The sequence below is a fragment of the Uranotaenia lowii genome, chromosome 3, assembly GCF_029784155.1.
Source record: "Uranotaenia lowii strain MFRU-FL chromosome 3, ASM2978415v1, whole genome shotgun sequence".
NCBI lineage: Eukaryota > Metazoa > Arthropoda > Insecta > Diptera > Culicidae > Uranotaenia > Uranotaenia lowii.
Genome location: NC_073693.1, coordinates 78675584 through 78689625, shown reverse-complemented (window position 1 = coordinate 78689625; position 14042 = coordinate 78675584).

Sequence of the window (14042 nt, the reverse complement as noted above, 5' to 3'; positions counted from 1 at the left end):
ATATTTTCGCATTTTTGGTAAATTAATTATTAACATACTTTTTTCCATACTAGTACATTGAATTTTTAAAAACAAATGCATTACATGTTCACATCATTATACTATGTAGTACCCTAGTTTGTAACATGAGTTCCATAATGTGCTTCAATTACTTTTTATCATTTAAACAGTATATATGTTTTCAGAACGAATGTGATAAGGAAACGGTGCATGATGGTGAAAAAGCAGTTTCATTTTAGTCCTACTTATAATTCCGTTAACTCTTCTGAATGTGTACCATCGGAAAATCGTTTTCGATATTCAACCCTAAATGTTCCCCTTCGCTCTTCCAAATTAGAATCAAAGCTAACAGTTGAGTCACCTCAACTATTAAGGCTCCTTTCTCTACTAACATGGATTAAATATTAAATAGTGATCCACTCGGCAAAATGAAACTTATAAGTAAAATGCCTTAATAAATAAACCTATGATTAAAAAAAAATCAACAAAAGTTATATGAGTGCATTTTGAAGGTATTTTATGCATCGGTTTTCTTTATTAAGAAATATTGAAAATATTGATTTTTTGTGTTTTTTTAATCATTGGTGTTTCAATAAACAATGAAAATTGTTTCTTCAACAATTTGTATTCCCTGATTTTCAAGTTACTTGGTTCTTTGAAAATAAGTATACCATATACAACAATCACTTTTTCTGTTACAAATGGTTTTAAAATTCGTTGTTGTCAGCTGAGAATGAACTTTTTTTTAGATTGTTGTATATTGCGCTATAGAACCATGAACACAAAGATCACAAAACCACATAAAATCTTCCACAAAAAATGAAGTTACTGAAAAATAACTGGAGATTTGTCGATCTAATTAATCTCAATAATGCATGTAAGCACATACTTAGGTAGGAACTGCGGTGTATCCGTGCACTCATGGTGAATAATCAGCATACATAGGTTCTACTCCCATCTAAATGGTGTCCAGACACTTGGTTTACGAAGTTTTTGAGCTAAAACTATGGTTAGAGCAAGATAAACTAAGAGTAAACATTTATATTTAGCTGTCTTGTGTGAGGAACAAAAAGGTATAACCATTTCATGTTGTTGCAAATTTGCAACAATTAATATTTTGGCTAAATACTCGAAATGTGTGATTACATTTTTTCATTATTTTTCCCTTCATGTACTCATCATTGCGCTCTATTGAGATTTTTTTCAAGAAAAAATAAAAAATCATGAAATGAAGGGTTAATTTTAAAGTTTTAAACGTTCTCCAAAAAAAAATTTTCACGTGTATATAAATCTTGGGGTTTTAACTATATATCTATTGGAAAATACGGTAATAATAAATATTTTTTCTCATGTAAAATGTAAAAAAGACTCAAATTATCATGATCACAGAAAACCATCACAGAATTATTGGATAAAATCACAAAAAATCAGAATATCTGTGCAAACTTAAGCTGCGTGCTGCACTGGCTGAACGGGAGACTCGCATCTACCCTCGCTGAAGATTGTAGCTTGACTGACGACCGCTCACGACACGACAGCTCAGCCGTCGTGTGTGTGCGTGTACAAAGGACAGTAGAGGAAGATTATCCTTTCGAAAAGGCCTATTGGCCGAGATAGTGTCACACATGCAATAATCGGCTACACATCTCCCCTCCACACCAAAAATAAGTGATAACGTTTGAAAAAGGCTTGAAAGTTTCTCATGGACACCGCCAAAGGTTAAGGGAGGCCCCAAATTGACCTCTGTTCTACCCATTCCCTATAGACTCATTTGTTTAATGAGATTAAGAAGTATTAATTTTCTCTATTAATTTGTCAATGGATATCCATCTTCCAATAGTATTTTTACTTTTTATAAATTATTCAGTCCCCATCTTTTTCATTCTTAAAAGTCTCCTTAACCATTCTCTGAATATCACGGTCAATTTCGACCTATATTATTTATTTTGCTTGGTTCAACTATTTTGTCCAACTTACTTCTATATGAACTGAATATTTTATTTCTAAACATTCCTTCTCAACTTGCTTATTCTGGACCTTCCGTCGTAACTTTTTTTTTTGCTGGACCTTCCGGTTAAACTCTTTCTGTTTAACCTTCCGTTCCAATGTTTGATTAATGGCACAGCACTAATACTCAAATATCTTCGTAATTTTAATCATCTTGGCATTCGTGAACTCTATTCAATTCTTGGTTCCGATTTATCTCTAGAACCACTTTCAACGAGTTTTTTTTTTTATTCCAAACCGCTATTTTCATCAGGGATCAATAAAAACGAAACGTATTTTCGTTAAACCAACCAAGTTACAAGAGCTGTCCTCTCCATCATTCTGTACCTCTGACAAAAGACATTTGCTGATTCTTTACTTCCTCTGGTATAAGACATCTTGCTCCAAACAGAAAGAAATTACTGTTCATCTAAGTGAATTCTTCGAAAAAACCCTTCTCAACATTTTTTTTAAATTGATCCTTCCAATCAAACGAAAACTCACCTTCAGAACACTCTTCATGTTGGTCCTCCCGATCCAACGAAAACTCATAAAGTGAACCTTCAGAACACTCTTCATGTTGGTCCTCCCGATCCAACGAAAACTCATAAAGTGAACCTTCAGAACACTTTTCATGTTGGTCCTCCCGATCCAACGAAAACTCATAAAGTGAACCTTCAGAACACTCTTCATGTTGGTCCTCCCGATCCAACGAAAACTCATAAAGTGAACTTTCAGAACACTCTTCATGTTGGTCCTCCCGATCCAACGAAAACTCATAAAGTGAACCTTCAGAACACTTTTCATGTTGGTCCTCCCGATCCAACGAAAACTCATAAAGTGAACCTTCAGAACACTCTTCATGTTGGTCCTCCCGATCCAACGAAAACTCATAAAGTGAACCTTCAGAACACTTTTCATGTTGGTCCTCCCGATCCAACGAAAACTCATAAAGTGAACCTTCAGAACACTCTTCATGTTGGTCCTCCCGATCCAACGAAAATGTATAAAGTGAACCATAAACGCTTATTTTGTTTCGAAGCAAAAAATTGCTTTGTAATTTTTCTTAAACCTTTGTCATTTACGATTCTTCTCAGTCATTCTCAAATACGATATATTGAAAGCAAATACATATGAAAATTTCGTTGCATTTCCGAAAATTTTCCGGTGTGTAAAAGATCGAAAAAGTTTTTTTTAATTGAACTTTTCCTTTTTTGTATTAAGAATCGCCTGTACAATTCTTCTCGAACGATCATAAAGTTTCAAAATTTACTTAACAAACATATTTTTTAATATCCTTAGAAATTTTCAAACAATACTTTAACACTCAAAATTCATATTCTTCAGGATAAGTAAAAAAGCTATCGTCCTTAACAACCTTACTGTACCTTATTTGATGATATTTGTCCCTTTATTGAACTTATTGCCACGAATCGCGAATCTATAAAACTTGTATGGCAATTTCCGCTGAGCGATTTTATAATACTAAATTCAAACGAGCTAACAAGCAGAAACAATTGTTGCTAGGTACGAGAGCTTGATTTGCAAAGCATAAGAACGTTAGATATCAATAAACTCAGCGCGAGTTTATAACAATCAGGGAAACATTAGAGGACGATCAGATCTGCTTCAGCGAATTCAAAAATCAACTCGTTCGGCAGCCGAACATATTTATCAGAGAACGCGGCGGGCCATAATTGAACGTCGGAAGAAAAACGAAAAGAAACAAGCGAGAGGGTGCTGCTGTGAAATAATGCTCGCTCAATTTCTAAAGCAACAAATATTCGGTTTCTTACGTGAGTAAATGAGCACGCATACTACCCGGCACGAGTGTTTGTAGTAATGGCAGAAAAGACAAAAAACCAGAGGAAACCGAGCAGAGGAACGAAAGCTAGTGAGAGAGAGAAGCGTCCACACGATTCATACGTATGTGTGAGAGCTTTTGTTTCAGCAGATTTTAATTCCGAACGAGTTTCATTCACTGGGATTGCAAGAAAAACGAATGGAAAAAAAGAAAAGCCTCTCCCTCTACCATTCTACAATTTGAAGGTGCAAACAAGCAAGCTATCAATCAAAAACGGTAATGGATATTGTTAGGTTGAAAAACAATCGAAAATATCAGACATCTAGCTACCATATTTCGCCATTTTGAGGTAAAACACAGCTCTCCCCACATGAATGTAGCGTTCGTCAGTTTATTTCAAATTCTATTAAAAACTTACCGATCCAATCCATGCACCAAAACAACACACACTTCACCTTTTCACTAGAAACACATAAGAAGACTCACAACACAAAAAGATCAAGCCTCCCGTTCAGCCTGACTTAAAATTTTCTCCTGTCAGGATTCGCCATTGTGCAAACTTAAGCTGCGTGCTGCACTGGCTGAACGGGAGACTCGCATCTACCCTCGCTGAAGATTGTAGCTTGACTGACGACCGCTCACGACACGACAGCTCAGCCGTCGTGTGTGTGCGTGTACAAAGGACAGTAGAGGAAGATTATCCTTTCGAAAAGGCCTATTGGCCGAGATAGTGTCACACATGCAATAATCGGCTACACAATATCTTTTTTGGTTTTTGCTAAGTAACGATATAACTCGAAAACTTTCATAGAAATGATGTAAAAAAATATGGGTTCTGAAAACTTCTTAAATATGTATCTTACTTTAAATCATAAAACATTTCAATGTAAACTGCAAAATGAAACGGCTTTCCAAATATTTTGAATTTATTATGAAAGTTGAACTTTAAAAAGAAATCTGTTTGTTAAAAATGCTTTTACGAGCCATATAAATCAGCTCAGTAATTTTACGAGATCTATAAGCACTGTATAAAATTTCTTTTACAATATTAAAATGAACGCCTAAACTTAAGAATCAGTTTTATTGATAGATATACAGAGTTTGCGAATAAGTGCAAAAATGTCACTGAAATCTGAAAATCTTGGGTTATAACAAATATAATTGAAACAATATTCACCACACTTATTTTCTTCATATAATGAGAAGGCGACACCATCAGCATCCTCTAGCGGATAAAATGGAAGCATTAATTCGAGAAATTCGTCTAACTTGTGAATAGCGTGTATTCCGACTTGACTTGATCAGGGATGCCAGTTATAATAAATGAAATTTTTTGTTTCTATTCTTGCACCATACAAATTTTAGTAAACCAACAAATTTTATTGTTTCAAAAAATACATAGATTTGGATGCGCATAAAGTGTTTTTTTAAGAAAAAGATTTTAAATTCAATCGGTCAACAGCTTAACTGTTTATCAAAATTTTGCTTACTAATTATAGTTAAGGAAAAAAATATCACGAAATTTACGTAGAAATATCGTTATTTTCTCTTTACTAGATGACGAGTGTCGCTTTTCAATTTGGCAAAAAATGGGGTTTTAAACGATTCGTATTGAAAGATGGTATTGTTATTGTCTCATGCTAGATTTTTCTTGTCAATATTTGAACATTTTCAAACAAATTGGTTTATTATTATCAAACTATAAAGTTTGTTAGATCATTTATCAAATCCAGATCTTAGGTCAAAGGACATTATACCGAGCTTTTATCCAGCAATAACATGACAATAATCTCTCTTGAACGTTCATAATTAATGAATTGATTAAAAAAATCAAAAACAAAAAGCTAACAACTAATATCCATGTTTTCTGATTATGGACTTGGAATCATGCCTGAGAGACTTGTAACATATCTTCTGAAAAATATGAAAGAAGTAAAGGCTGGTGGTGCGAATTTTGAATTCATTTCTTAAATGAGCGGAATTTATTTTTTTTATGTGTTCCTAAACTAAACAAAAAAAGTGATGAAAATATGTTCGGACGGCATCCCTGATCAGCATTTTGACAACTCCAGATTAACATTTTGAAAGGGCACAGATTGATTTTTTTTTATCATTGAGACAAAAGTATGCAACAGAATTGTTTTTTCTTTCAAATTCAAACCAATTGTACTGAAATAAATAAAAAAAACTCTTTCGATTCGCAATGAATAATCGGAATGCGATATATTTCTTAATGTTTTCCCATCATTTATTTGTGCACGTGAACGCAAAACAAAAATCTAAACAAATAAAAAATAACAGCTGAAATAGTTTCACAGAAACGATTATCAAGGAGAAAACAAAATTTAAGCACATTTTTTTTAATTTAATACAAAAACTGTGTGCACATTAAGCATCATGTTATTTGTTATTACCAAGAAGGAAAAATTCTGTTCCCGCCATGGAATGTGACGAAATTATATTGGTATTGGCATGTATATTGGTTTTGAAATGAAACGTTTTTATTATTTTTTACTATTGCAAAACAAATGATATTCCAAAACACAAAAAACTGTTTAAATATAACTAGGAAAAATTAATATTAATCATTTTTGAATTTCAATTTTTTTATTACTTTATCTATATTTAATTTTCGTCTCTTAGCTAAGCTTTTAAAATTTGTATTAAGCTTCCGCTTATTTTGATTTGCCGTTTTGTATGACATATTCTAGGTAACGGATCGTTGTTAAAACTCGAAATAAAGACAAAGATGAAATAAAATTTATGGAATTTGATTGAAAGAAACTAAAAGGCGCAAATGTTTGATTAAGAATATGTAGTTTGTTTGCTTTCTCGTTAAGTGTTGGCGGAAATTTGCACTGCAAAAGTCTAAAATCTGTGCAGGCAGATTTTATGGCGAGTGTCGTAAATCCATGTATTTTTAGTTATTTTTGAAGTCATAATAAATTAGTCATTTATTACGAATTCTTGACCTTAAATTTTATGATTCTAATAACATTCCCTTTTTATTCTTTCTTTTTTTAAACTTTGCGCTAAATCGATAGGAATATTACAATCACGATGTTTTAGAGTATCAGCAGCGGTCAGGTGTCAAAGCTATAATAACACTCAATTTTGACACTTGCTCCTCGGTATTGAAAAAGCAAGCCAGGAGCCATATTTGATCAGCTCCTGATTTGACAGATGCTAACAAAAGGAAATAGCATCAAAAAACAACAACACCTATCGGAGCGTCACCAGTGGCTAAAATGGAAACCAGTTTAGCACTTACCGGTGCGCAAATGTACTGCTAAAGCTAAAAAAGGACCTAGCATGTGTCCGGGGTTAACACCTGGGATAGCACTTATCGCTGCCGATGCTTTAAGGGTTTAGACAACGTTTTAAGAATTGTAAGAATATGCGCTGTTAATAATTCATATTTATTCAAATAGTAATCATTTTACTTCCGCCTTTTCTATATGCTACGCCACACTTTTTGCGATTTTCAATTGAAAAATCAGGACACCTGGCATCTCTGATCAAAGCTCCGAAAAAATTCACAGTGTAATAGTTCCATTTCTGTCGCCAGATAGCGCTATTCATGTCTCCCGATTTCTCGTTAAGTGGTGTATATCGGTTCTAGTATATCTGGTTATAACTAGATTGTAAGTTTTTTGAAAAGTAGCTCAGTAGGTATCTATCATTGAAAACGGAAAGGAAGTAATCATTTGGATAAACATCTTATATTTAAAAAAAAAGCATAGTATAACCACGGTAAACTTCCTTAGTGCTTTGTAAAGGAAAATCAAGGATAACAGAGAAATCCAAACCGTTTTCAAATCAACTGTGAACTTTGTCGATTGCACACAATTTTGATTTGTACACAACGTAGCGAGAAAAGTTGTGTTGAGCACTGAAGGCAACATTTTCTTTAGTAGCTGTGTCTTTGCTAACGATTACAGAGTCCTCTCTTGTTGCTTGGCGGAAGCTTTCATGACAATTTTTCATATCTGCAAGACAGTTTTCACGAAAAGTTTCTTAAAATTTTAGATCGATCTGTAGTAATAGAAGGAAAATCGTTACATCAGTTCATTAAAATGTTTGAAAAAATTGCAGAGAAATTTAAGGTTTCTTCAAATGTTCAGTAAATTGAAGTACACAATTAGGAAATATATGTTTGAATAATACCTTCTAAGTTCAAATTTATGGTTTTTTCTTCGGTTTCCCGTTATTTTCGGAAAAATGTAAACCAACTGTCGTTTCCACATTACCTCCAACCTTTTGAACGATATTGTCAAAAATTTGTTTTTTTTCAAGTAACATTTTCATACTTGTCACATAAATGCTATTTAAGAATTTTTTTTTTATTTGTTATTGCATTTTTATTATCGGTCAATTATGATCAAATGAATGAATTAAAAAAAAAATTCAACATACAGAAAGCGAAGCAAGAAGTACCACTATGTGTTTTGCTTGTTAAAATATGAGTAATAAATAGTAAGAAAAAAAATGAAATCATCGAAACTTTGTTTATACAATTTGTTCTAAATTGCACAACTGATGAATCTAGTATAAGTTTACTATTTTTTGATGAATCAATTGGCGTTGAGGTCTGCGCTGCCTTGAAACTGGAAAAGTGTGGTTTTCTGAAAAAACTAATCAAAGTTTTCGAATTCCAACTCGTTTTATCCGATTCAAAATTAACCCAGAACATTTGTTTCATCATTTCACGTCATGTTGATGAAGAAATAAAGCCGTTTAATAAAGTATTATAAATTATATAATTATAATAATTATAGCTCAAATATCAAATTCCTTTGTGCTAGAGGAAAATCTCTTTAAAATACCTTTAAAAAGTCAATTTTTAGAAATAATCTGTTAGTGGTACTATTCTTATTCCCTTTTTTCATTTTTTGGCAATCAACGAAAATTGCTACATCTAAAAAAATTAACGTATGCTTGATTCATCCGTTGAACAATATAATCTAAATTGTGAAAGAAAGTTCTGATGATTTTAAATCATTCATATTTTAGCAAGCAAAACACATTGTGGTATCACTTGGTACTATTCATATTTCGCTCACTTTATCGAAAAATTTATTTCAAATTATTCTGTTTAAAAGTACCTATGTGTAAGAAGTTAGTAAACGGTTTGTAACAAAAACTTTTCAATTGTTTATATTTAACGATTTTTGCAAAAGAGATCTTTTCACATACTAGGTAAACGAAACGGTTTGAAAATTACCACAGTTGAACAAAGATTTCAGTTCTTTCTACTCACCGTAAGATGTCACTAATGTGCTAAGCTAGTCGACTATTTTATCGACTTCATCTCGTGTCGATTTCAATACTTACAACTACTCGCCGCAAGAGGCGCTGCTGACATTAGAGAATAAATTGCTAATAAAAAATAAGTTTCTTTCCAGGTAAATTCTAGACTATTTTGAACAGCCCATATCGCTAAATTTTGAGGAGTGTAATCATTCCGTTTTCCCAAAGCTTATTAATTTTTCGAAAAGATGTGCCAACAAATTTTAATTTTAAACTTAAGAATTTAGAACTTGATTTCTGTAAAAAATGTTTAACAAGAAAGTGAAAACGTTTGGAATTTGCCTGAATTCTAAATTTAGGCAATCTCATATCTGTGCCCTTTCAGGACCATAAGTTCTTTGCTTCATTAGGTAGAAGCAAATATAAACACAATCAACGTTTTGTTGTTTAAAAAAATTCAAATAGAACTAACTGATTAAAACCCACAAACGTTTACGACGATTAATGGATTTATTTTACGTTTTACTGGAATAAAAAATAGCGATAAAAACTCAATGTTGATGATATTGTTGTTAAAAACTCAACCAGAGATCACATCGTGGGGTTGAACGCCGAAACTAGTGGACAGAACGCACCATACAGGAAGGGTGGTCTGGTCAGAAATAGAATAATGATTATATGGATATAATGATTGATACATCAAATGTTTTATAACATGTTCATCGCATTTTAGTAAACTAAGCATACTTTGGCTAAGACTCATTTGTTATTGCTAAACGTATCGAAAATTTCGCGTTTTGAAATACAATTTTTGTTATCCTTATAGTCACGATAAAACGCCTTCAGTTAAGCAATTTCTTGGCTGATATCGCGACAAATATGGATTGATTTTTTCGAATCAAAAATTGGTGCACCTTTTAAATTTGAAAAAGGACGAAATTTGATAAAATTATGCATTCATATCGTAATTTGGGGGTCAGCAAATAAAAAGAAAGACATTTCGCTTTTAAATTCGGTTTTTCTCAAAAGTTAACAGCATTCTAAATTTGAGCGTAAACACGCAGTCTGGCGCGCATTCTGCCCCAATTTTGAAATTATTGTTTTTTATTAAAATTTATTTTAATAGTCTGCGCAGTCTGGTTTGCCATAAAGCCTTAAATGTTATTCATGAAAAATTACAAGTTCTCCTGATTCTAATTCAAGTCGTTTTAATGAAATTTTCATGATATGATAGAGAAGCTTGATTGCCGCAACAAAAATGAAGAAAAACATCATTAGTCGTAAGTTGGCCTATTTCTGAAAAATAATGGCATGGCCATCTTACCCCGCTGGCTGGTGCGTCTTGAACAGTTTTTCCCTAAATTCATAAGTTTTTATGTAGTTTTTATTTTGAATCAATTTCAGCATAAATCAGAAACAACTTTTTTAAAATGAGAACTGCAACTGATGGCGGTTGGAATTTCAATACAAATGTTATTTCATCATATTTAGTGTAACTTGATCTTTAAATTTGGTTTTTAAGATCTGAAAATTCTACTTTGTGTTCGTAAGCTTTATGATTTTTTTTAAATTTAGGTGCTTCAAATGAAAATAGAACCATATCTCTTGCCCTAATCCTTTTCTATGTAAAATTTCATTCCAATTTTTAAGATACGTTCATCTGTAATGCAAAGATTTGTATCGTCGCTTCCTATATCCCCAATGGAAGAACGGAGGGGATTCAAATATTCATATATAACTATTTCTCGTACCACATGTTCTACCATATAATATTTTGTTCCATTTGCTTGATTAGATCTCAAGTTACGCCAGAAATTGTATAGAAGTTCCTTTGCCTTCCCTATCTCCCCGCTGCCTGGAAGAAAGCAGTGGTACCAATGCAATGGTCACACTGACATAACACTTAGAAAAAAAATCTGATCATTTTCTGTCTAATTTTGCCACCTTTCGTCGGTATTGAGAACCTTGCAAAATTTGACAAAAAAAATCCTTATAGGAAAAAATTAACTTGTTGATTTGGATTGTATTGTCAAGTAAATCGTAAATTTCAAGTAAATCGGTTCAGTAGTTTTCGAATTAATAGGGAACAGACAGACAGACAGACAAACAGAAATTCACTGTTTATACATATGTATACAGATAACTCGAAAACTCTTATCAAACAAATGGAGCCAAATGTGGCATGTGCCATATTTCAAATACTCGAAATATTTCTATAGTATAATTTGTGAGCCCTTTACGCTTTCGAATGGGGATAGGGTGGGGCTTTTATAACAATTAATTAATTAATTAATTTAATTATTTACAAAGCTTATAAAAACAGATTTTAAATTTAAAATCTTGGAAACAAATTAAGATATCAAGTTATAGGAATCTTTGCATTTCAATTCGAGAATCCAGCTGCATCTCTCATTCTATAACGGATGCTTTTGGTTTATGTTGTAATTTGATTAAAAAAGTTTCACAAAAAAAAACTAGAATTTTCATAAAAGTGTTGCAAACAGATCCCAGCAACGTTATACAAACCGTGTGGAGCACATCTCTCAGATTTAAGGTTTTTTCGACAGATTTAAGCTTTTTTATTCAGATTTGAGCTTCCATCTCCTATCAGTGCTGCAAATTTTCTGAAAGCACGAATGATACTGACTGTGATTTTCTATCAGTGTAAAAAGCTTGAACTGAAATGATTGGAATAGAAAAGTCAACGAATATAAAAGCTTCTGATCGGCTCGGTCATCTTCGTGCCTGCGGCAAGCTTTACGAGTATGTCTTTCAGTCAGTAGAAAGCTTACTCGTAAACCCGAACTAACTTGTTTCACTCGACTGCTACGAAAGCGTCTTTCGCTTAGACGTTTCTGTCACTCACTGCATTCGATCAGTGAATGTAGCTTTAGCATTCAATCAGTGTCAGCGAAAGTTGCTGATAATTTCAGTAGGCATTTGTTTTTTGCCGTTTTCAAAAATTGTGAAATGGGATTCGAAAAGAAAACACGATTGGAAATTCGCTAAGACTATACGATTATTCAGATAGGACGGGAAGAGAGATGATTATAAATTTCTTGATGACGACATGGCGAATATCTGACATATATGACAAAAATTTGACAATTGTGGTCAAAAAATGACAAAATTATGACAAAATGTAATAAATATGGTGAAAAAAAATACAAAATTATGACAATATTTAGTATGACCAAAATACGACAAATACGACAAAATTATGGCCTAAACATGACAAAAAAAAAGAACAATAAAATGACAAAAATAACAAAAACATGACAAAAATCTGATAGATGAGATAAAAATTTGACAAATGTGATAAAAATATGACAAAAAATATAAAAAATATTACAAAATATAGCGAAACATTGACAATACAATAACAAAACATGACAAAAAAATTAAAAAGTTATGACAAAAATCCGACAAATATGACAAAAATATGTCAAAATTAAGACAGAAATATGACATTGATTTAACAATAAAATGTCAAAAATTCGTCAAACCTTAGTCAAAAATATAGTAAATGTGTTAAAAATAAGACAAAATTATGACATAAATCTGATAAATATTACAAAATCATTACAAAAATTAACAATAAAATGAAAACAACATGGCAAACTTATGACAAATTTGGTAAATAATGACAAAAATGTGATAGATTTTTCATTTGTCATATTTTTATCACTTTATCATAATTTTGCATAATTTGACGACATTTTTGTCCCTTCAATTTATTTTTTTTTTATATTTTAATCATAAATTGGTCATATTTGTCTTATTTATGTTATAATTTTTTTTTTATCACAATTTTATGTCATGATATCGTCATTTTACTGTTTTATATTCGTCATATATTTACCACGCTTGTCTATTTTTTTAAATTTTTTTGACAATATTTCGTCATATTTTGTTATAGTTGTCACATTTTTGTCAGTTGTTATATTTTTGCATAATTTTGTCATTTTTGTTAAAAAAGGTCATATTTTTATCACATTTGTCATATTTTCGACTAAGTTGCGTAGGTTTTTTTTATTATATTGTAAAATTTAAATCATATTTGTCAGATTTTTGTACTTTTTTTTGTCATACTCTACCACATTTGTCCTGTTTTGTAATTTTATTGCCAAATTTTTATCATATTTGTGTCATAATTTTGTTACATTTTTGTCGTAATTTTGTCCCCCACATTCGTCCCACACGCTCCCTCGCCAGCGTTCTTCTCGCCAACCCGAACACTTATTTCTCAACCTTCCCACCTCTACACACTATCACGTTGTTTTCTTATCAAAATCCATGAAAAATAGGAATCTCAGCAGTTATTATTCAATTTCGGCAAGTCTAGCGCATCGAACAAGCTTTGTCACCATTCAACTAAACTTAATGATAATCGAATTGAGCTTTTTCACTTTCAGCAATGTTTGCTTGATACTGAAAATGAAGATTGGATAATCTCATGAACCTGAAAAGAGCCTGAATGTATACTGAGCACCGATGTTGCCGATTCGTGAATGAGTATGCAGAGTGCTTTCGGGATTGAGCTTTCTGTTCATTATCAGATGAATGCAGATGGAAATGAACTGAGCATACACTGCAGTAAATTCAATTGAAAATTGAAAGCTGACACTGATTATTTGCAGCACTGTCTCCTATGCTCTAAAGGCAAAAAAAGCTCAAATCTGAGGAAAAAAGGCTTAAAAACGAGATTCACCAAGACTCATTTAAAAGATGTTGGTCACACTAAACATAGACAAATCGTGTAACGTTGTCGGGATCTGGTTGCAAAGCACACCGAGTCAGCTAGTACCAGTTCCCGGCAACATTACAAGATTTGTCTATGTATCGTGTGACCAACATCTTTCAAATAAGTCTTGGTGAATCTCATTTTTAAGCTTTTTTTCCTCAGATTTAAGCTTTTTTGCCTTGAGAGCATAAGGAGATGAAAGCTCAAATCTGAAGAGAAAAGCTTAAATCTGTCGAAACGGACTCGGAAACTACGGAA